Source organism: Lactuca sativa, chromosome 1, assembly GCF_002870075.4.
Source record: "Lactuca sativa cultivar Salinas chromosome 1, Lsat_Salinas_v11, whole genome shotgun sequence".
In the NCBI taxonomy this organism is placed as follows: domain Eukaryota; kingdom Viridiplantae; phylum Streptophyta; class Magnoliopsida; order Asterales; family Asteraceae; genus Lactuca; species Lactuca sativa.
The window spans coordinates 223,708,570-223,729,889 of NC_056623.2; the positions used below are offsets into that span (position 1 = coordinate 223,708,570).

At 36.0% G+C, this 21,320-nt stretch overlaps 3 long non-coding RNA genes across 16 annotated transcripts; all 3 read left to right on the forward strand.

The window, feature by feature from the left end:
• Positions 1 to 51: 51 nt before the first annotated feature.
• Positions 52 to 2,413, forward strand: LOC111876950 (uncharacterized). 2 transcript variants are annotated; one of them, XR_002845151.2, is made up of 5 exons: positions 52 to 481; positions 560 to 627; positions 810 to 883; positions 1,375 to 1,459; positions 2,212 to 2,413. It is a non-coding gene; the product is annotated as an uncharacterized LOC111876950 (long non-coding RNA). The 2 variants fall into 2 exon arrangements; XR_006184433.2 differs by lacking the exon at positions 2,212 to 2,413 and having other exon boundaries at positions 1,375 to 2,035.
• Positions 2,414 to 3,138: 725 nt separating this feature from the next.
• Positions 3,139 to 7,151, forward strand: LOC111876951 (uncharacterized). Of its 10 annotated transcripts, none has more exons than XR_006184425.2 (4): positions 3,139 to 4,336; positions 4,449 to 4,530; positions 4,635 to 6,582; positions 6,665 to 7,151. It is a non-coding gene; the product is annotated as an uncharacterized LOC111876951 (long non-coding RNA). The 10 variants fall into 10 exon arrangements; XR_006184426.2 differs by having other exon boundaries at positions 4,635 to 6,562; XR_006184427.2 differs by having other exon boundaries at positions 3,140 to 4,336; positions 4,635 to 5,720; positions 5,816 to 7,151.
• A 726-nt stretch (positions 7,152 to 7,877) lies between these two features.
• On the forward strand, positions 7,878 to 14,779 carry LOC122194431 (uncharacterized). Of its 4 annotated transcripts, none has more exons than XR_008224838.1 (6): positions 7,878 to 8,722; positions 8,928 to 9,004; positions 9,081 to 9,163; positions 9,816 to 9,903; positions 10,123 to 10,190; positions 14,595 to 14,779. It is a non-coding gene; the product is annotated as an uncharacterized LOC122194431 (long non-coding RNA). The 4 variants fall into 4 exon arrangements; XR_008224837.1 differs by having other exon boundaries at positions 7,882 to 8,722; positions 8,898 to 9,004; XR_006184424.2 differs by having other exon boundaries at positions 7,887 to 9,004.
• Positions 14,780 to 21,320: the final 6,541 nt, after the last annotated feature.

Below are 21,320 nucleotides of genomic sequence, written 5' to 3' on the forward strand. Positions count from 1 at the left end.
AGAAATCAACAATTTAATTTTTCATTCTGCCCGAAATCCGTTAGCGAAATTTGTTTTTTTTTTTAATTTTTAAATAGCTTGGGCAATATCGTAAATATACGAGTGTTAAAAGGGCGTTTCTGAACAAGTCTGAACTGAACTAAAAAAGAACGTCGTCTACCGATTTTCCCTTACTCTCACTTTCCCTCTTCTCTGGCCACTGCCTCCGTCAACAACGTCACGTCCGCCATCCGCGCCGGCAGCAAAGCCCTCCATCTCCTCCAAATTCATCGACGTGACATGCCTTCTCCCTCCCGGTCTGACCTGCAACCCACTGCCCCTTTAGGCCTTCACTAAGTAAAATTTCTCCCATTTATCTGAACGACGACCAACATTGCCTCACTCTTTTGTCGCTGCCACCACTGCCACCGTTAAAATTGCTGTTGTAGCCGGTGGACCATACCATTGGATCAGATTTCACTTTTTTTCTCTCCAAGTTTTGGTAAAAAAAAACCCTAACTTTTTTTTCTATTAGATTCTTTATGTACATTACTCAAATGATGTTTGTTTGTTCTCTTAGCACGAGATTTCGAATAAGCCGATAATGACTTCATCTCCTCGGGACTAGCAACAGACATCAAATTACACGTATAATCTTCTTGGAACCCAAGATTAGAAATTTATTGGTGGATTTTTTATTTTGTCAAATTTTGTGGCTTAGCTTTTCGAGATTGCAGATATATTTATCCATATCCACAATCAACTCATTGAATTTGTTGATAGCTTTTTTGTTTCTTTTCAATCACTCATTGTGTGCTTTGCATAGATAGATATTCTGCAACCACATGAGGAAGAAGATCAGGACTTATCTACCTTTTGAAGTGGCACACTAGCTGTTTGTAAGGTATGGTTTTGGTAATTTTCCTTATTATAGAGCAAGAAAAACTATGATAATAAGTCTCTCAAATTCCTTTTTATGTTGCTCCCAAACCAAGTCTCAGTTATTTTTTTGTTAACAACTGTAAATGTTGCCCACCAAATGTTTGTTATTTTTTTGTTGGTATGGTTTCCATAATTTTGATGCTTATAGAGCTAGCAAAACGCCATGGATTTTGGAGAAGAAATTTTGTTGATCTTTTATTTATGAATATGGTTTACAACAAGGGTTTAGGTTTTTGTTATGTTCAATTTATGTTTTTTTTATATATATAGTTGTAAGCAAAAGTAAGCAAAATAGTTGAACAATGTATTGAGTAGAGTTGAAACTATGGATAAATAAAATAAAAAGTTAAAATGCATCTGGACAACTGAATGTGATTATGGATATAACGATTCATTCATTTAGCTTGTGCTTATTACCTTATTCCATTCAATCTTAACTCATATCATATGCAGATGAGGAACCTTCAACTTCCAGGAGTTCAAATGAAGAGATCAGGAGGTCTTTCGTCCAAAAGAGATTGATGATTGGCCATGATGAGTATGTTCTGATTATTATTATAATTATATTTGTGCTTATTATTATTGGCTTTTATTTGGATATGATTAGCATAAAAAGAGATCAGGAGGTCTTTCTTTTTCTCTTCTCTCTCCCGTCCTTCAATTGAATCATCTTCATTACTCCCCATACCAAGAATCACTAAAATGAATTGGAAATCGAATGGATGGAATTGGAATTAAAGTAGTCTTGCACATTCCATTATTCTGATGGAATTGGATTCTGTCCATTCGAAACCAAACACAACCTGGATTAGAATCTTGAAATCTGAAAGATTTTGATTGAATTGGAATTGAGTTCCGTTCATTGACAACCAAGTGCTCAGTGGAATGGAATCTTGAATCATGAAATCGTATTTTACCAAAGTTCTCGATTATGGCATCATACATTACGAAGCAGCAATCTACTTTCATATAAGTTGTAATTGGGAATTATGGCAAAAGTACATTGCTATTATGAGTAAAAAACAAAATATGTTGTATAATCATGAAAAAACTGAAAATGGTTTCTATTATGATTATTTGAAAGTATGAAACTATAATGAAGAATTTCATAAAAGTACGTTGCTATTTATCATCATTAACTATTTTTTATTCAAACTTCACGTGGAGAAATATTGTACTTAAAATCACATTTGTTTTACGTATTATCATAATTGCTACTTGTTTATTCCCCTTTATGGTCAACATTGGAGGGCATTTATGGTATTTGACAATAGATAAATATCTCTCTAGCTAACAACTCTCAATGATACGTATGGAATCCACGAGCTAATCAAGAAGGATACTCTCCATTGGTTGTTGAGGTCAAGAGAATTATAGATGGATTTTTTAATTTGATGCTTTTTAAATATCGAATATGGATTGAAATTTATGGATTTAATGTATGTCGAATATGGATGTAATGGATTCAAATTTATGGATTTACTTTTATATTTGTTGGTTTTAAAATATAGATTTGATGTATGTTTAAAAAACTATGTGTTGAATATGTAGTTTTTTTTTTAATTTTTAATTTCTTCATGAATTTATAATTTTTTTTTTAAAAATGTCAAAATCCTTTGCTAATCTGTCACAAAATAATTTGTCGGTAATCCGTTAGTGACTCATTCCGAGATTTCGTTGGTAATCCGTTAGTAAATTGTTCTGTCGATAATCCGTTGCAAACAAATTTCGTTGGTAATCTGCTACAAAAAATATTCAGTCGGTGATCCGTTACTATTTCTGATGGAAAAATCCGTCGACGTAGCCGTCGGATATCCGCTACAAACAATTAGCGACAAGAATATACCGACATATTTTGGTCTGTAATAATTCTGTCGGTAAAGAGTATTAGCAACAGATTACCGAGAGTTTTGACTGTCGGTAATGCTCTTTTTTGTAGTAGTGGTCCAAGACACACACTGAACATATATATATATATATATATATATATATATATATATATATATATATATATATATATATATATATATATATATATATATATATATATATATTAAAGATGGCCATCTTTTTGAATAGTGAACCTGGGTCTTTTTTTGGCGGAAATGGTTCCCGGTTTATGTATGTGTGTTCAAATCGTCTTTAGGGTCATTTTATGTCAATATCCATATAGTTTGTGGACATGTGTTGGTAACAGATTCAGTTCCCGGTCATTGTATCCCCACACCTATAGGTTAATCGTCCACTTATTTCCTTCCATTGCTTCTTATCCAAACTCCATTGTATCCCCACAGGCCACACCTGTATTATCTCCACAGTTGTGGGTTAATCGGTCCTTCGTTTCTTTGTTCTTATCCAACCTTTTCTTCTCCCATCAGAATCGTCTAGAAGGCCTAAAACCACCCCACCGAATGATTTTGCTCCTTCTACTACGGTGGCTTCAATGGTTGCAATGGATTTGGTGACGCCGAGATCGGTCATCTGGAGGTGCCGATGTGGAGGCGACGGTGAACCACCACCGATTTTGGGTCACTTCTTCTTCGACTCATTTACGTTTCAGTCAAAATTCTTCACTCCATCTACATCGACCGTCTCCACTGTTGTCTGTTGTTTGGCCCGATTTTGGTCCTTGACTACCTTTGCTTCAATGGCTGTGATGGATTTGGCGACGCCTTCCCTTGATATTAATTTGGCTTTTCACTACGAATCGCATCTTCTCATCACATCTCCATGTTATCTCCGCAATCGGCCAGCAGGTTGGAATAATCGAAGCTCCTCCGGACCACAGGTAATCTGTGATCACTTCCGCCTCCGTCATGTAACAGGAAAATACCCCAGTTTTCGGATTATTGCTGATTACTTTGTGTATTTCTCTTTAGTTGCGTTTCTTCCTCAACACAACCCACTAAAATACCCGGAACAGGAGCAGTGTTTGTGTTGTTAATATTAATTTTTTCGTATCAGAGGTCGATTAATCACTGTTTTTCATTGCTCATTTGATTTTCTGTCTTCATGGTTGATGATGCTTCCGTCATCTCTTATTTTTCAGACTGTTTTCAGCCTTGGTTCACCATAAGCTTTTAATTATTCGTGAATCTTGGAAACTAAACATAATTGACAATAATTGAGGAACCTATTTTAAGTTGGTCATAATTGCATACCACCTTTTTGATGTTTTGCCTGAGTGGAATGCTGACATAATTTTGTTCTTCTAATGTCATAGTTAGTGATTCTTGGTGTTCTCTATGTGGTGACATGACCCTTTTAATTTGATTATTTACATTCATGAATCTTTATTCATGCGGATGGCAAATACATCCCTTCATGTTGCTGCTGCTCATAACAGTGTTGAAGTAGTTAAGTTTCTGTTGAACATGGCAGGACTTGAAACACTTGAGTTGGAACAATGAACATGGTGTGTAAAATCTTTATTCACTCATTATCGGATTTGATTATTCATATAATCTATTTATGATTTTCGCTTCAAAAAATGGAAACTTATTGTCTTGCTATATTTGACTTTGCAGTACGGAGAAACACCATTGCATATGGCTACCAAAACGGTTGTAATTTCTTTCTCATGGAGCTTCTACCGAAGCTAAAGCAAATGTATGTATTTTGTCTATGTCATTTATTGAGCATTACAACTTTAATATAATCTAAGCTTGATTAAAAAAATTAATCTTTATCATCCATATGCTGTCAAACAAAAGGTAAAATGGATGAACTTGAAAATGAATTATCCAATTTAGTGGGGCGTCATGAGCTTAAATTACAACTTAGAAAATGGGCTAAAGGGATGCTTTTAGATGAAAGGCGAAGAGCCATTGGGTTAAAAGTTGGGACCTGTAGACCACCTCATATGTCCCTCCTTGGTAATCCAGCAACAGGAACAGGTAAAATTACTTATATACCATCAACAACCTTCTATTTTTCAATAGACATAAATCAAGCAGAAAGAGGGAAATCGAAAAGGAGTGACTCAAAATGGATTAATCTTTTCCTTTATTGAATTATTGTGCTATCTTTCTTTAGGGTCGATATCCAAAGATGGATCATGTCAGGTTCTTCTTTTCATGATTTCTATCTACCAATTGATATTTATTTTCTTTTGATTTCATACCATTATGTTATTCTTCTTTCCCAGGTTCGAGTCTTATTTATTGATTTCGTAGGTTCCAGTTTTTCCTATGTTGAACAGGTAAGCACCTTTCTAGTCTAGATTAAATATGAATGTATGATGACATTGTAATTACCTGGTTTGAAAGCTTAATGTTTTCGACTTCATCATCTTCTTCTTTTGGAACAAATTTTCAATCAGATCCTTCTTCATTCGTACACTACAGGACTCCAATATATGATTGCCACGAATGGCAGTTGATGCTGCTTTCCATAACTTTTATCATTACAGTACGGTATACTACCAAAAGCCTTTTTTTAATAAGAGATTATGAATCAGTTTTATGTTTAATTGGAGTTTCCAAATTTAATATTCATGTTCTGTTCATGTTGTAAAGAAGAGGGTACATCTGCTCACATTGCTCACATAGCAACCTACTTTTTCTATTCCTTGATTTCATTGATTTTATATCTGCTTTTCAATATTTGTCTGTTTATTTCAAGGTTGGAAAATCTGATTACATATTACACAGTTTCATAGCTTTTTACCATTTTTCAATTTTTTAGTTATATATGTTCTTATTTAATATTTTCTTAGGACCTCTTACCAAGTTCAATTAGTTTTTAATTTGAAAGTTATGCAACTCCAGATCAAATCCAAAGGATCTATTAACCCAAAAGTATAACATTTTTCCCCTCTTTTTTAATAATAGTGATAAAAAAAAGTTTCCATTTTGGACTGTTTTGAACATCTCTTGTGCTTTATTTGCATCAGGTGAAAACCGTGGCAAAAGCCCAAGAATGTCTTTTTCCAATGAGAATCACATCAAAAAATAGGAACAAGATCAGGAATAAATAGCAACCTACTTTTATTTCCTATTTTACCAATATCAATTTACTTTCATTTTTTTGTTAAATATAACGCCATACTTTCATTTTCTATTTTGTCAAATATTGAAAAATGAAAGTATAGTGCTATATATGGGTATATACTCAAAACTGCAAACCACCGCACCTCATTTATAATATCCAAAGTACATTGGTATTTTTTATTTGTCTGTTGTTTGTGTGTTGTGTGATGTGTGATGTATGTGTGTGCTAACCGATGTGTTCTTCGATCGTGCAACTGAAGTACTAACAAGATGAATGGTCCATTATTTGGGTGTGCACAAATGACTAAGGACAAAATCATTAAAAATCTCCTTCAAGAACGATGCTCAAACAAAAACACCCTCTTTAACCTAATGTCGTGTTCAAAGTATAAACAAATAGTTTATGAAAGAATATTTACAGAGAATAAACCGAACAAAAAATCTAAGAAATTGACAAGTGGCAAAAAAAATTTATTTATTAGGGAGGATGGAATTTCGCCAATTGGGATATCGAGTTCGCTGCCAATGCAACCCTCAATTTTCCGTTAGGGTGGCGGGAGGAGTAACGATAGAACTCCTCCCAAATCTCCGGTGTCTGTTCATCGCCTTCAATGAAGTCGCTGACAGCGTGAAGCGAAATTCACCAAAATGTATTTTATTGGATTTATGGGTAAAATAAAAAATGTAGATGGTTTGATTAAAAAAATGACTGATTTGATAATTGATCATTTGTGTGTTTTTTTTCCATACAGGGATTTAGTTCTCACGTGGCTAACACCATTCCTGCAACGACAATTCCCATGGTACAACAACAACAAAAACAACAGCAACAAGCCTTCGGAATTGATGATTCCGCCTGGCTTATGTACAAAGATGGGAATGTTTATGTCCCTAATCCTTAGCTAAAGCTCATTGCTATTAATATATTTAATACAAGAAACTCATCCCATTCTTACAATGGAATGTAAAGACTGATTCCATTCCATGTAGAGACATCTAAACTTTGGATGAATGCAAGGGACATTCCAAGTCTATAATCCGCAACGTGATATAAGGTTGAAGTACCTATTGACGGCACCATGAGACTATGACTTTTCCATTTTTAGGTTATAGATGTAGTGAATAGCACTCCACTTCAAATTTAAAAAATATTTCCTGTTTTATTGAAATTTTTGAACGGTACATTTATATAAAAAAATCTTATATTTAAGATGAAATGTACTAAATTCTTTTCTAATATTTTTGTTACTCTTCTTAATACTTTAAATAGGATAAAAAGTATTCCAAATACAATATTTTTATCTTTTATTTTATAAGTAGTGTTAAATTTTTCTAAAAATGGCATCATCCTTTTATTTATTAGTATTCTTTTTTAATATATATATATATATATATATATATATATATATATATATATATATATATATATATATATATATATATATATATATATATATATATAGGCACAGATCTGGACCACCAAATAGAATAAAATCAAAGGTCATGATATGAGGGTCTATTATATTACAATAGGATAACATTTACCATATAATGACACAAATTTCAGCATAAGGACATTTTAGTCAATTAAACTATTTTAAAAAAGAAAATATTCGGATTTTTAGGGATAATTATTTGCTTTATTTTTAAAAATCTGAATATTTTAAATTAATTCAAATTTGATTAAAATATAATTTTTAATAATAACTGATTTTATTCTGTCAGAATGATAAAAAAAAACTATCATAAGCTAGTAAATATATATTTTTTAAATTATTCTTGCTGAATATAGTTACATTCAATATATTTTTTTAAAATTAAATGCTTAAAGAACTATACAACATATTATCAATAATAACATTTTCTAAAGAATACAAATTTTATTTTTTAAGAATCACTAATTATTATATATATATATATATATATATATATATATATATATATATATATATATATATATATATATATATATTAAACTTGGCTTCCAACATGAATAGTGAACTGGTGAACAGTTTGGCAAAAATGGTCCCTTATGTATATTTTTTTGTAAGGGGGGCATATTTTGACATTAGGTATATTCTTTGTGTATACGTGTTAGCAATCCACCACATCTTTATCTTCCCCCACTATATTCAATAGATCAGATCGGTATGTTCTGGATTCTTCTCATATATATTTTTTTTTTATCTTCGTACCTTTCTTGCCATCAACCACACACGATCTAAACTCCACTAACCTTTGGTGGGATGAGCCACCTCCAACTTCTTGAGCATTTCGATGTTCCTAAAAAGCATCGATCGACGCCGTTACCACCATCTGTCGTTCCGAGACTTTGTAAGAAGCGATTGAGCACTGCCATCGCCACGTCTGCTTCAGTTCATGTCAGATTAGGGCTCGATTCTGCCACCTCCAACCTCTTCAGCATGTTGATGTTCCTGAAAAACATCGATCGGCTCCGCTACCACCCTCTGTTGTTCCGAGAGTTTGTAAGAAGCGATTGAACACCGCCATCGCTACGTCTGCTTCAGTTCGTGTCAGATTAGGGCTCGATTCTGGTTTTAAAAAACATCTCAGGTGCCGGTACCCCCTTTTCCTATTTTAATCACTATTCATTTTTCATGCTTCATATACTTCTGCCTTCTCGACCTCCCAATTAGTTGTTCACAAATTTCATTGCACCCACCAATCCTCACCGTAGAAGCCCTCCAACCAACCTGCTCTCTCGGCTTCCTCTGTGACCCAGTTCGAAACAGAGGAGATATCGAAGATGGACGATTCTTGAAAGCTAGAGAGTATAAAGAAAGAGTTGTGTTAGTTTCTGAATTCCTATGTTTTCATTCTGTAGTTTTGATTTATGCGATTTGTTTGTTTCTATTCTTGGGTTTTGTTTGCTGATTTCAGACTTAGGTAGGTAAGGATTTTATTTTGGGGATTTCAATTTTAGTCCATCCCTACTAAAGCTTTCCATTTGTTTATGCAATCTAGATAATCACCGCCTCACCTATTTGTATCCAGAAGCATCAACCAGTCGGACGATGATTTTTGGCCTCTTTACTTCGGTTGGATTATTCTCCATGATTCATATACCAGAGGTATGTATTCACCCCTATCTTCTACAAATTTCAATTTATAATTTTTATTTGATGAACGAATGCCCATAAATTGCAGCTTATGAAGGGCATGTTGAGGTTGTTTAGCTTCTGTTGAATCGCAAGGCCAACATTGATGACCGTGATCGGTGGGGAAGCACGGTATATCCATGCTTTCATCACTGAAATCATGTTATCATGTTCAACTCATTTCAAATAATAACAATCTGATCAAAACAATCACCAATTCCCCTCTCCATTTTTGTTTTCGATCATCAATTTTGTCCAATTAGTTTGGTGAAAGTTTGAAATTTGACATCTATTAGGTTAAATGTTAGACAAATCATGATCCTCTTTTTCCCACATATGATATGTCTATTCCTTCTACTTTCTACCCTAAAACAATAAGTTTTTTTCATGATTATTTACTTATTTGTTCAAGAACTTTCCATAATGACAGGCATGTGCTAATGCAAAGTACTATGGAAACGTTGAAACTTACAATATATTGAAGGGTAGAGGAGCCAAAGTTCCGATATTTCCCATTAAAATTCTTTTATATATTGAAAATTTCTAATGTGAGATCATATAATTAATACATTAAAATTCGGCTAGAAAACTAGAAAGACCCCAATGACTCTTGCAAACCCTAGAGAAGTTCCAGAGTAGGAACTCAATCCCCTAGAGCTTCAATTTGGCAAAAGTGATGGCATCTCAAAAGCAAGATTGTGATTTGTGCTTCATATTTAGTTCAAAGTTTATATATTTTCATCATATTAATGATACTATATGGACATTTTGGTCATTTTAACAGGGAACCTATCAAGTTGGTAAATGGAATGGAAGTATGGAACAAAAGTTTCAGTGAAGATATTAGACAAGGATAGCTATTCTAAAAGCATGTATGTATTTACTATTTACACATTTTTTTTATAATCTTAACAAGATAACTTCATTGCGATTTGACTTTTGTACCCTTTTGGTTTTTATATATGCAGAAATGCTTTTACAAATGACGCCTTTTGACTAACCCTTTAATAATTATGTATATGAATCAATGATTTTTTTTTTCTTTTTAAAATTGTTTGTTGATTCAACATCTTGAATCTTACTTTCTGTAGTCTTGGATGTGACTGATTTGGGTGGAAACAAATTAACAGACGACGACATCATCAATTGCATTGAACAGGTGAAGTTAATTACTTTACTCTTAAACTGAATAATATCTATAGCTTAAAGTTCTATGTTTAACGTTTACGTATATGTAGTCTGTTTTTGTATTCGAAAGGTACATATAGAAGTATTCGACATTTAATGATTTCTCAAAGGTATAGTTACGGCCACATTAACATGTGAAATTTCCATTCCAAGCCCTATTAGCATGTAGTTGGACCACAAAGGCCCAATAACATGTAAAAGGATAATTTAGGCCTAATAGACATGTAAATGAGCCACAAAAGCCCAATAACATGTAATCTAATAGCTTGGGCCCAAATTAACATGTAAATGGGTTGCAAGACCCAATAAACACATCATGGAAAGCATTGGGTTCAATATACACTTAATTGGGCCCTTAGGGTCTAATGGCCAAGTACCGTGTATATTAGGCCCAATAAATAGTTATTGTTGTATTTCATTCGTTTTGTTTTATTCTGTTGTTTGTTTTGACTTGCAGTTCAATAGATGGTTGATAAAAATCCTCTTTTTGTAAAAACGACGTTTTTGGCCAATAATTCTCAAGTTTTAAATTAGGCCCAAAGTTTTGTAAAAATGACACTTTAGTACATAATTTATAAAAGTTTGCAATTTTGTCCCAAATATCTATAAATTTACGGTTTTAACCAAAAATGTTATATTTTCACATTTAAAACCCTGTTTCGCAGAAAAATACATTTTCAGCCCCTTATTGGTAAAAGTTTACACTTTCGGCCTAATTTTGGAAAACTTTATATTTTTGGTCCAATTTGAAAATAATTGATATTTTTTACTCTAAATTTGGTTTATTTACATTTATGACTCAAAATTTAGCCAAATAACATTTTTAAACCTTAAATCTTCATTTTCTTCGCAAATTGGGCCCAAAGGCCGTGAGGGCCAAAAGTTTTGCCCAGTAAACTTAAAATTTTATTTTTGACCCTTTTAAAAGCATGTTTAGCATAAAAATACCTTTTATTACATGTAGGACCTGTTTGGCCCTTTTAAAAACAGAGTTTTCACTTTTTACCCTTATCTTTTGTTTTCTTGACAATTTTGACCTTTAACAAGGTTTTTGTTGAATTCTTTTGCATCTTAAACATGTGTTTACTTTTGGCTTGATAATATGATGTATATAGTGTTGTAGTTTTTAGATCTATGCTACATCATACTTAAAATTTCTAGATTCACTAAGATCTAACTTATTTTCACCAAATAAACTAAGAATTCACACAATACATGCATATAACACATAGATCTACACATTTTCCTTGCATTTTCCCTGAAAAATCATATGAAAATCGAAAACAAGGGGGGTATGAACTCACCTTTACTTGATGTTTCGGTTTTTGGAAGAAGAAGTGGAAGGATGAAGTGATTTTCGGCCCTAGCAACTCCCTTGAGTGGATCTCGAACTTAAGAAGATTTCTAGGAGTGTGATCACCAAAAACCTTTGTTTAAAAGAGTGATCTATCATGAAGATGGAGTTATAAAACTTGAGTGTGTAAAGGCTTACCAAGAATGATGATTATCTTGAGAAAATCCTCTTGAAACCTAAGCTAGATCTTGAGAATTTTGGAAGAAGAAGATGGATGATCCTTGAGAGAATGGATAGAATTTGGTGTAGTGTGTGTGTGTGTTGCATTCGGCCGAGAAGAAGAAGAGATGTGAGAGAGAGAGAGAGAGAGATGGGGTGACAAGCATGGATGCATGGGAGGTCTTCACCTTGATATATGTTGGATATTATGGAGGTGGCACTCCAAAGTCAACCCCCCAGTCTCTTCTTGCCCCCTTTTTTGTTTCATACATGGGCCGACATTTTGGGCCAAGAAGAAATGATGGAGTAACTTGGGCCCATTAACTTTAGCTAGGATATTTGGATCGTAAACACAAGGTTTTTTGACCCATTGGGCTCTTGGAAGCATTCACGGCCCAGTTAGAGTAAAAGAATGGGCTTATGGCTCACTAAGGTTAGTTGGATTAGTTATGGCCCAATAAGGCCCATTAGGGTTAGAATGGATCATTCTAGACCCAAATGGTCCAAAATGTTTTAGATTTATGAATTGGGTCCAATTAGGATCCAATTAGGGCTTCTAAGTCCATTGAAGTTGAATTTGGGTGCTTATTGGTCCATTAGGACCAATAAGGAACTCCTAGTCAAATATGGTCTTACACCATGGATCTTAGGGCTTCAGACTCTTTGATGAACATGAATGGTGAATCTAAATGTGCATTGAGTGAGATTTACTTAGAATATAAATTTTATAATAGTTGAATGGTTACACAGGAATAGAATTTCCTAGCTAAAATGATAGTTGTGACACATAGCAATGAGCAAAGCGTCGAAGGAGGCAATATGGATAAAGAACTTCATCGGAGACCTTGCAGTGGTACCTTCTATAAACGAGCCTATGGATATTTTTTGTGAAATGAAGGTGTGGTCGCCTTAAGCAAGGAACCGCGGGATCATGGTAGATCCAGGCACATTGACAGAAAATACCACTTCATCAAACATCGGGTAGAAGAGGGAATCCTCGTAGTGAAGATGTAACACCCAGGATTTTGAAAGCCAAGAAAGTAAAGGAAACCCTAAATTTAAGAGGGACTCGACGAGTCAAAGGAAGGACTCGGCGAGTCGGAGCGGGATCCGGGTCGATAAGAAAGTGACCAACTCGACGAGTCGGCCAAGTGGACTCGGCGAGTCTGGTCTGTGCGAGGAAAACCCTAAATCCGGGGCTTGGAGCCTATTTAAGCATCTTAATCTTCTTCCTAGGGCTCCTTTACAGCCTCTTGCACCCAGAACGCCGCACCTTAAGCCCCCATTGTGTTCATTCAAGCTTCTAGCCATTTTTGAGTGGGTTTAAGGAAGAAGAAGGAGTGAGAATCCTTGAAGCATCAGGGAGTGGCCTTGGATCTGAAGTTTGGGAAGCATTTCAGAGCATTGGAAGGTATCAATTCGTTGCCCTCCTCCATATTTTTCCTTGGTTATGAGTTTTGGGGCTTTTAAGCCATGTTTAAGACCAATCTTGAGCTTGAGGTCCAGATCTGAGGTTGCTACCTCAGATCCATGTTTATTTTGGTATGTAATCCCATAAAGTATCAGCCATTGGGTGGAAATTGGAGTCTCTTGGTTCTAAACCCTAGCTATGGGTGTATTTTTGCCTAGATCTCACTCTCTACACGTAAAGGTTGCAACTTTACGTGGGAAGTAGGCTTGGGGAGGGTAGATCTATAGTTTGGAGCTCATGCATGACTCGGAAGTCCTCTGCATGTAGGTGGATCTCAGTGGACTCGACGAGTCCTTCGAGTGGACTCGGCGAGTAGCTTGAAGATGAGGAGGAACTCGACGAGTGGGATGAGCAGCTCGTCGAGTCAGATGAAGATGGGCATGAACTCGGCGAGTTGGATGAACAACTCGTCGAGTTGGATGAAGTTTGTCGTGAACTCGGCGAGTTGGATGAACAACTCGTCGAGTTGGATGAAGTTTGTCGTGTGCTCGGCGAGTCAGGTCGAGTGGTCCCAAACCCTTCGAGTTAAGACTCGAGTCAGCGAGTCAAGCCAGGACTCAGTGAGTTGGTCAGGACAGGAATCGAGAATCAGTAAACTCGGCGAGTCAGGGGCTGACTCGGCGAGTAGAGTCGCGAGTGGAAGGACTCTGGATTTATGGACTCGGCGAGTCAGCAGGGTGACTCGGCGAGTAGGGTTGACCTGGAAGGTTGACTTTGACCAGGGTCGACTTAGTTGACTGTCAGACTAAGTGTTATATGTATATTGATAGCTCGGAGAGCTAGAGGAGCAGTGGTTCAGGGGATTGTTGAGTAGCAGCCAGAGGTTTATCAGCAGAGCTCAGCAGTTCAGGTGAGTTTCCTTCCAGTAGGAACGGGTCTAAGGCCACAATGACGGCCCGTTTAGCTAGCAGTAGTTTTCGGATGTTGATCTGATTCAGTAGTTAGTATGTTTGATGCCTTTGTGGCTCAAACAGGATTGATGTGTTATGTGTTCCGGGCTACGGCCCGATGTAGTATGCAGTATATGTGAGTTTATGCCAGTTGATATGTTATGATATGCTGTGTTCAGTTAGCTTCGGACTTCGGTCCGATGGAGGGGGCAAGGCCCCAGTTAGTTAGCTTCGGACTTCGGTCCGATGTCAGCTTCGGACTTCGGTCTGATGGAGGGGGCAAGGCCCCAGTCAGTTAGCTTCGGACTTCGGTCCGATGTCAGCTTCGGACTTCGGTTCGATGTAGGGGGCAAGGCCCCGTTAGTCCGGACTTCGGTCCGATGCAGTGGGCAAGGCCCAATATGTGCTTTATATGTTTATGTGTGATATGTGGTAGATTGGGGGGGGGGGGGGGGGGAGCTCACTAAGCTTTGTGCTTACGGTTTTCAGTTTTGGTTTCAGGTACTCGGTTTTCAACAGAGGAGCTCGGGAAGATTGCAGAGCACACACCATAGTCAGTTAGCCTGGGAATGTTTGACTCTGATAATGATATTATGTTTTGAAATTAATACTCAAAAGTTATGTTTGACTTATGATATGTTGTTATAAATCTATTTTAGTAATGTTTTAAAAGAAATTTTTAGTCATGATTTTTGGGTCGTTACAGAAGAGGGTATCGTCAGAGGAGAACCCCAAAGATCCCCTAACAAAGGGACTGAGTAGGGTTAAGCACTTGCAACATGGTAGGAGTATTGGGCTGAAGGACGATATTAGTTTTACTGATTAGATAGCTATTTAGAAACTTGTAATAGATAAAATCTAATTGACATTTGATAATTAAATAAAGGAGTTTTATTTATGAGTAAAGTTACTGTTTTGTGTCAATTGTTTACTATTGTTTCATTTTGCATGTTTTGACTTTCAGAATAATAAGATTATTCAAAATTATCCACAGTCGATCATACTTTGGAAGTAGGTATTGACACAAGACTGTCATTAATTAGCTTGTAGATTGTCTAAGCGTTTAGACATAGCAAAGGTTTGCCGCAACGTTCATTAGTGCTCCTGAAATAAGATTTGAATATTGGATTAAACCCACGCTCACATAAAACACTTCATGGAATTAATCACGAGTGATTGTGAGACGATAATATCATATAGTCTTGAAACTAAGATATATGAGTTGTTGTTTAAGAGTTGGTTATGCATTGATAAAATGTAAATTCATCAGTAAATTGATGTTATAAAAGGTATTGTTGTGTACAATTTAATGGGTAAATTGTACAAGAATATAAGTCGAAGTTTATCTGTTCCTTTTATCCTAAGAGGTTAAAAGCGATATCTTGGGCCCCTTGATGATTTTGTGTTAACTTATGTGTCAGGATGGTCAGGACTGGGTTGATGTGTTCAATTAAGTTCTATGTCCGACAAATCAGAAATTGGGAACAAACTGCTGGAAAATAAGTATGACTATGTTCCATGTATTTGTCCACATGATATCTTGAGAACGGAGGACTACATGATCCCTTATCTATAGGAGGTGTCAGAGTCGAGAACGACTTTTGAGAGCTATGATTGCCAATTGGATTTTGATGTTATACTTGCATTTATAGTTATTAGACTTATCTAAGTGGGAGACTGTTGGATTAGTGTCTAAACCCATAACTATATTTGGTATGTACTTGACTTGATAGTAGCATGGTCCTTTTAGGTTTCCTTCACCAAAATAACTTGACTGGATGAATTATGGAGAAAGAGGTTAATTATGATTTATTAATATACTATAGGGATAATATATATATATATATATATATATATATATATATATATATATATATATATATATATATATATATATATATATAATCATATTATTTAAATAATATTGGTCAATAATTAATTTTGTGGTCAAAAGAGATTAATTAAATTAAGGGGACTGATAATGTCAATATAAGATAGTTACAAAGTTGGGCTTAGGATCCCTAAAGAAGGGATGGACGGATTCTATGACGAATCCCACGTAGAAATCATTCATAGGGGCCTTCTGGAAGGATTCTGTGGACTGCTTAAATTGTAAGCAATCAGATTAGGGTTTTGACTGAAACCGTAGCAGCTCAACTATATAAGGAACCCTTGGGACTCTTATTTTCTCCACTTAAACCCTAAGAAGATTACCAACCGATTTTTGTGATCCCTAGCCTCTCTCCAATATTCTTCCATTGCTCTTGGTGTTTGTGATCTATTAGAGGCATCACATTTGAGGTGCTAAGTTCTCAAAAGTTGAAGATCAAGCTAGCTACAATTGAAAGGTAAGATTCTAAATTTGTTTTGAATACAAAGTTTGATTTATGCATGCTAGATTAGGGGTATAACTTTGGATGATTATTGCATGTACAATTAGAGAAAACCTAGAACCAAAGCTTTAGGGTTGCATATACACCATAGGATTGATGTAATGCTCAAAACCCATTATCCAAAGCTATAACCCTAATCTAGCATGCATAAATCGAAATTTAGTACCAATACAAAGTTAGATGATTACCTTTCAATTGTAGCTAGCTTGATCTTGAACCTTTGAGAGCTTAGCACCACAAATGTGATGCCTCTAATAGATCTCAAACACCAAGCGCAAGTTGGAAGAATGAGAGAGAGAGAGAGAGAGAGAGGGAGGGATCACAAAATCGATTGGTACTCTTCTTAGGGTACATGTGTCGATTTTAGGAGTCCCATGGGGTCTTTATATAGCCGAGCAACTAGGGTTTCAGTCAAAACCCTAATCCATTTGCTTAATCCTTAAGCAGCCCATAGGATCCTTCCAAAAGACCCCTTGGATAAATTCTATGTGGACTCCAACATAGATTTTGAAGGGACTAGTTAATGGTTTGGTCTAGGCTTTCATTGTAATAGTTCATTATGAGTTTTTAGTGTGTTTTGGGAGTTGTTTAGCAGTTTACGGCCAAGAGTGAGTTTACGGCCGTAAACCTGTTTATAGCCGTAAACCCAGTTTGCGGCCCAAGTATTGTATAAATAGAGGAGTTGTAGGTCTTTGTCTAGTTGTTGATGCCATAGAGTTCATGGTCCATTCTGTTGGGTTGTACCAGACGTTTTATGCAATAAACATGTGCAAGCTTGATTTCTTTTCTTCTTCTACTTCTATTGTGATTGCTATTGATTGTTTGTTGCTTGATCATTGGTAAAGATCCGTTTTAGGACCTTACAATTGGTATCAGAGCGAAACCGGTGCAATGCTTCATTCAATCGAGTTTTCGGTTGTTTAGACTGACATTCTTTACTGTTCGAGATTGGTTTTGGTGTTTTTGTGGTTAAAAGGATTGAATCTACTCCAAAATCGTGTTTTCGAAGAACTTCTGGGAGTTTATTGCCGACCGTAAACTCAGTTTACGGCTGTAAACTCAAGAACATTAGTCAACCGTAAACTGTGTTCTTGGACTGTAAACAGAGCAACTTCGTTAACCGTAAACTAAAATTCAATAACCATAAACACTTAAACCGTAAATGTCACACCCCGAAAACCAAAGGCGGAAACGTTCCCGGGGTTGACTCCATGTTGTGTATCAAATCCAATGTACATAGTAATCATAGTAAACAACCATTACATTACATATATATGAAAGTTTACATTTGGTTCAAAAGTAAATTGTACAAAAGTTATACATATATCATATGAACAAAAGAGACGAGTCTTCAGAGCACTCCGACTTCACCAAAAGATATCGCCGGATACCTGTCTAACTTGGACCTGAGAATACAAGCGGTTTGAAAATCAGCATAAAGCTGGTGAGTTCATAAGCGGTTTTGTTTTATGAAAATGTATCGATTTCCTTTAGTTTTCTGAAAAGATTTGATATCCAAGAAAATCCCATATTTTCTTATGTAAAGTAGTTAAGTTATCTTTCGTTACAGTTCTGTTACAGATATAATGTTAACCCCAGGAAAATCCCATATTTTCCTAATTGTAAGATTGATTAGATAGCACATAGTATAGCTTAATACACAAAACTATAATTTAGACAAACTGTAAATAGAAAGTATTTTGAAAACCTTGGGACTACATCCCGAACCAGTTATAAGATAATTCGATAAAACCATGGGATTACTATCCCGAAAGTAGATATAAGATAGCTTGATAAAATCATGGGATTATCATCCCGTATAAGATTTAGTTTCAAAACCATGGGATTGCCATCCCGAACGAAATATAGACACAAGATCATGGGATTATCATCCCGAACGAGATATAAACATAAAACCATGGGAATACCATCCTGAATGAGATATAGATACAAGACCATGGGATTACCATCCCGAACAAGATATAAATTCTAAACAAACCCTAGCTGTGAATAAGTTATATTAATACGTATTGTGAGTCGGGTAACCATACTGATACGACAACGAGACCTCCTTGACGTTAGTCAGACGTCGAATGATATCCAGAATTTGTCACCCCAGGCGTGCCCGCCTAACTGTAGCTAGCAGTTAAGGTGTGGGATTGTCAGTCCCGAATAGATCTATTCACAAACTCTTGATCATCCATAAAGGGTAGTGACTATCTCACAAACTAGTATTAAACTATTCACAGGATTCTCATACGATAACAAACATACAAAGACTTTAAGACACGATTCAGTGAAAATAGTTACATACAATGAGACTATCTGGCAAAACATTCGAATGGTGTAGAGATAAACTGAACCAGACATAGTTTATCTAATGACTTAATACAGGTATCAATACTTGATATAAAGAGTAACATAGAACCCCAAATTATTCCCATAATAATTTGATTAGATTGTTTATTTTCTTAACTAAAATCCATTTAGTTGTAATTGAAAATCATTCCTTATGCTCAACATAATACATAAGGAGTAAAAGAGTTTGTAAGGTTGCCAGATATTATTTGTAATACATAAAAGTTATGTTTTGAAAACAGTTTTGGTTTGCTTGTATTCCCCCCCTGAAAACAGTTAAAAACAGTGAAAAAGGCGTAGGGGTATGAACTCACCGGACGAGAAGTAGGACGATTTGGATGTTAAGAGTTGATCCGGGGCTTGCAAATACACGAGATTCCTAATTATAATGTAAAGATACACATTTGTATCTAATTAGGACTTAGATTAATTGTTGGATAGGGATAATTGCTTCAAGTCGCGAAAACACTCCGATACGAGTGTTTGGAGGGACCCGGGTGGCGTTTAAGGATGGGAAATGACACTAGGGACTTGGGACTTGAGTTTACTCCCCATGAGTAAACTTATACAAGAGTTTTTGGTCCAAAACACCCATTCCCCATGAGTTTACGGCCGTAAACTCATGGTGGGTGTGGTTTAAGGTGCTAAATGACTTCATACACTTAGGGAATAATTTCTAGACTTGGTTTAGGGACTTGGAATAGTTTTAAAACATAAAATAGACCCTTTATATGGGAGTTTACGGCCTAGCATGGCTCCTTGGCCGTAAACTCTATTATATGGTGCTATAAGGTGTTTCAAGGCCTAAAACATGCATGAATGGACTTCTAAAATTCATCTAAGGGCCTTAGGGGTGTGTAGATTGCATTCTAACACTAAAATTTTTGGAGTTTACGGCCCAAGAACATGTCTTGGCCGTAAACTCTTATAAACCCCATAAAATATGTGTTTAAGGCCTTCAAAGTATTTTTGGTTGGTCCCTTGATTTATTCCAAGGCTTTTGGTGGTGTTGGATGGCTTTCTAACACCTTAGAATTGATTTTATGCTAAGTTTTGGGGAGTTTACGGCCCAAGCACTATTCTTGGCCGTAAACTCATCTATATCCCTCAAAATTCATGTTTCAAGTGTCCAAATGCTAATACCAAGGTCCTATAATTCATATTTAAGCTGTAGGGGTGATTTGGAAGGGTTTAAGGGCATGATAAACCCCATTAACTTGAGTTTACGGCCCAAGCTTATGCCTTGGCCGTAAACTCCTTCAAAGTCCACAAAATTATAGTTTTAGGTGTTCTAAGTCCATATCTTGAAGTCCCTTAGCCATATCTAAAGTCCAAACAAGTCTAGGAAGGAGTTTAAGGGCTAAAAACCCTTCTAAATGGTGTTTACGGCCTAGGCTGCCTCCTGGGCCGTAAACTCACATAAAATGTCCAATTTCTTGATTAAATGTCAAATTTGGAAGCTAAACATGCTATAGATTAAGGCTAGGAAGGTACCTTAAGGATTTGAGGCCTTAAAATTGAGTTTTGGACACTTAATCTTTGGATTTAGGAGAGAGGTTAGAGAGAGAGTAGAGAGAGAAGGAAAAAGCTTCAAATGAGTGTTTAAACACTCTTATATAGTCCCTAAAACTTGGACACGGAGGAATTCTACCCGATACCGGTCTTAAACGATGCTTTGGGTCGCACCCGATTGAGTTTTCGTCACCCAACGAGGGTATTTCTAAAACTTAAGAAATAAATGTTTTGGGCTAAATTCATGAGTTCCTAGATGATTTGGACCCTCATTGAATGAAAATGAATATATAATTTTTAGTTAACTAAGCCCAAAAACGATAACGGGACATTTCGATTTCCGACGAGTTAATCGGGTAGAACGGTTTTTCGGCGATGAACAACTTCGGGTTGTTACATTATCCCCCCGTTAGAGGGAATTTTGTCCCGAAATTCAAAGGATAAGATACAGGTCATGGATTGGAATGAGATACGAATGGATTTGTTGCCTTGGATCTTCACTTCCCCAAGTGGAATCAGGTCTCTGTTGGGCGTTCTAACGAATTCTCATTATCGGAACATGTCTTGGTTTCGTTGCTTGACTCTCTCTTAATTCACGATATCAATCTGCTTTCCCGTGGAAGTTCCAACCCTGAATGACTTCGGTTTCCTCAAAGGATTCACTAGGGTTTCGTTGGGCCGACGTTTCTAAGGATTCGAGACGTGATGGTCTAGATAGATATTACCAAGCTCAAAGGGCTTCCGAAACCTGAAAGTTGCTGAATCGATCTTCTACGAAGATCTCGAAAGGTTTGAGGTGAGACTAACTAGGTGCTCGGAAGAAACTCCCGGGAATCCTTCGGGATAGACATTTAGAGGGAATAGTTGCTAACTTCCCGTTTCTCAATAATCACAGAAACAAGGGATGCGTGATAATTTACATTGGGAAAACTTTTGAGTTCTAATGCATAGAATGATACGAAAG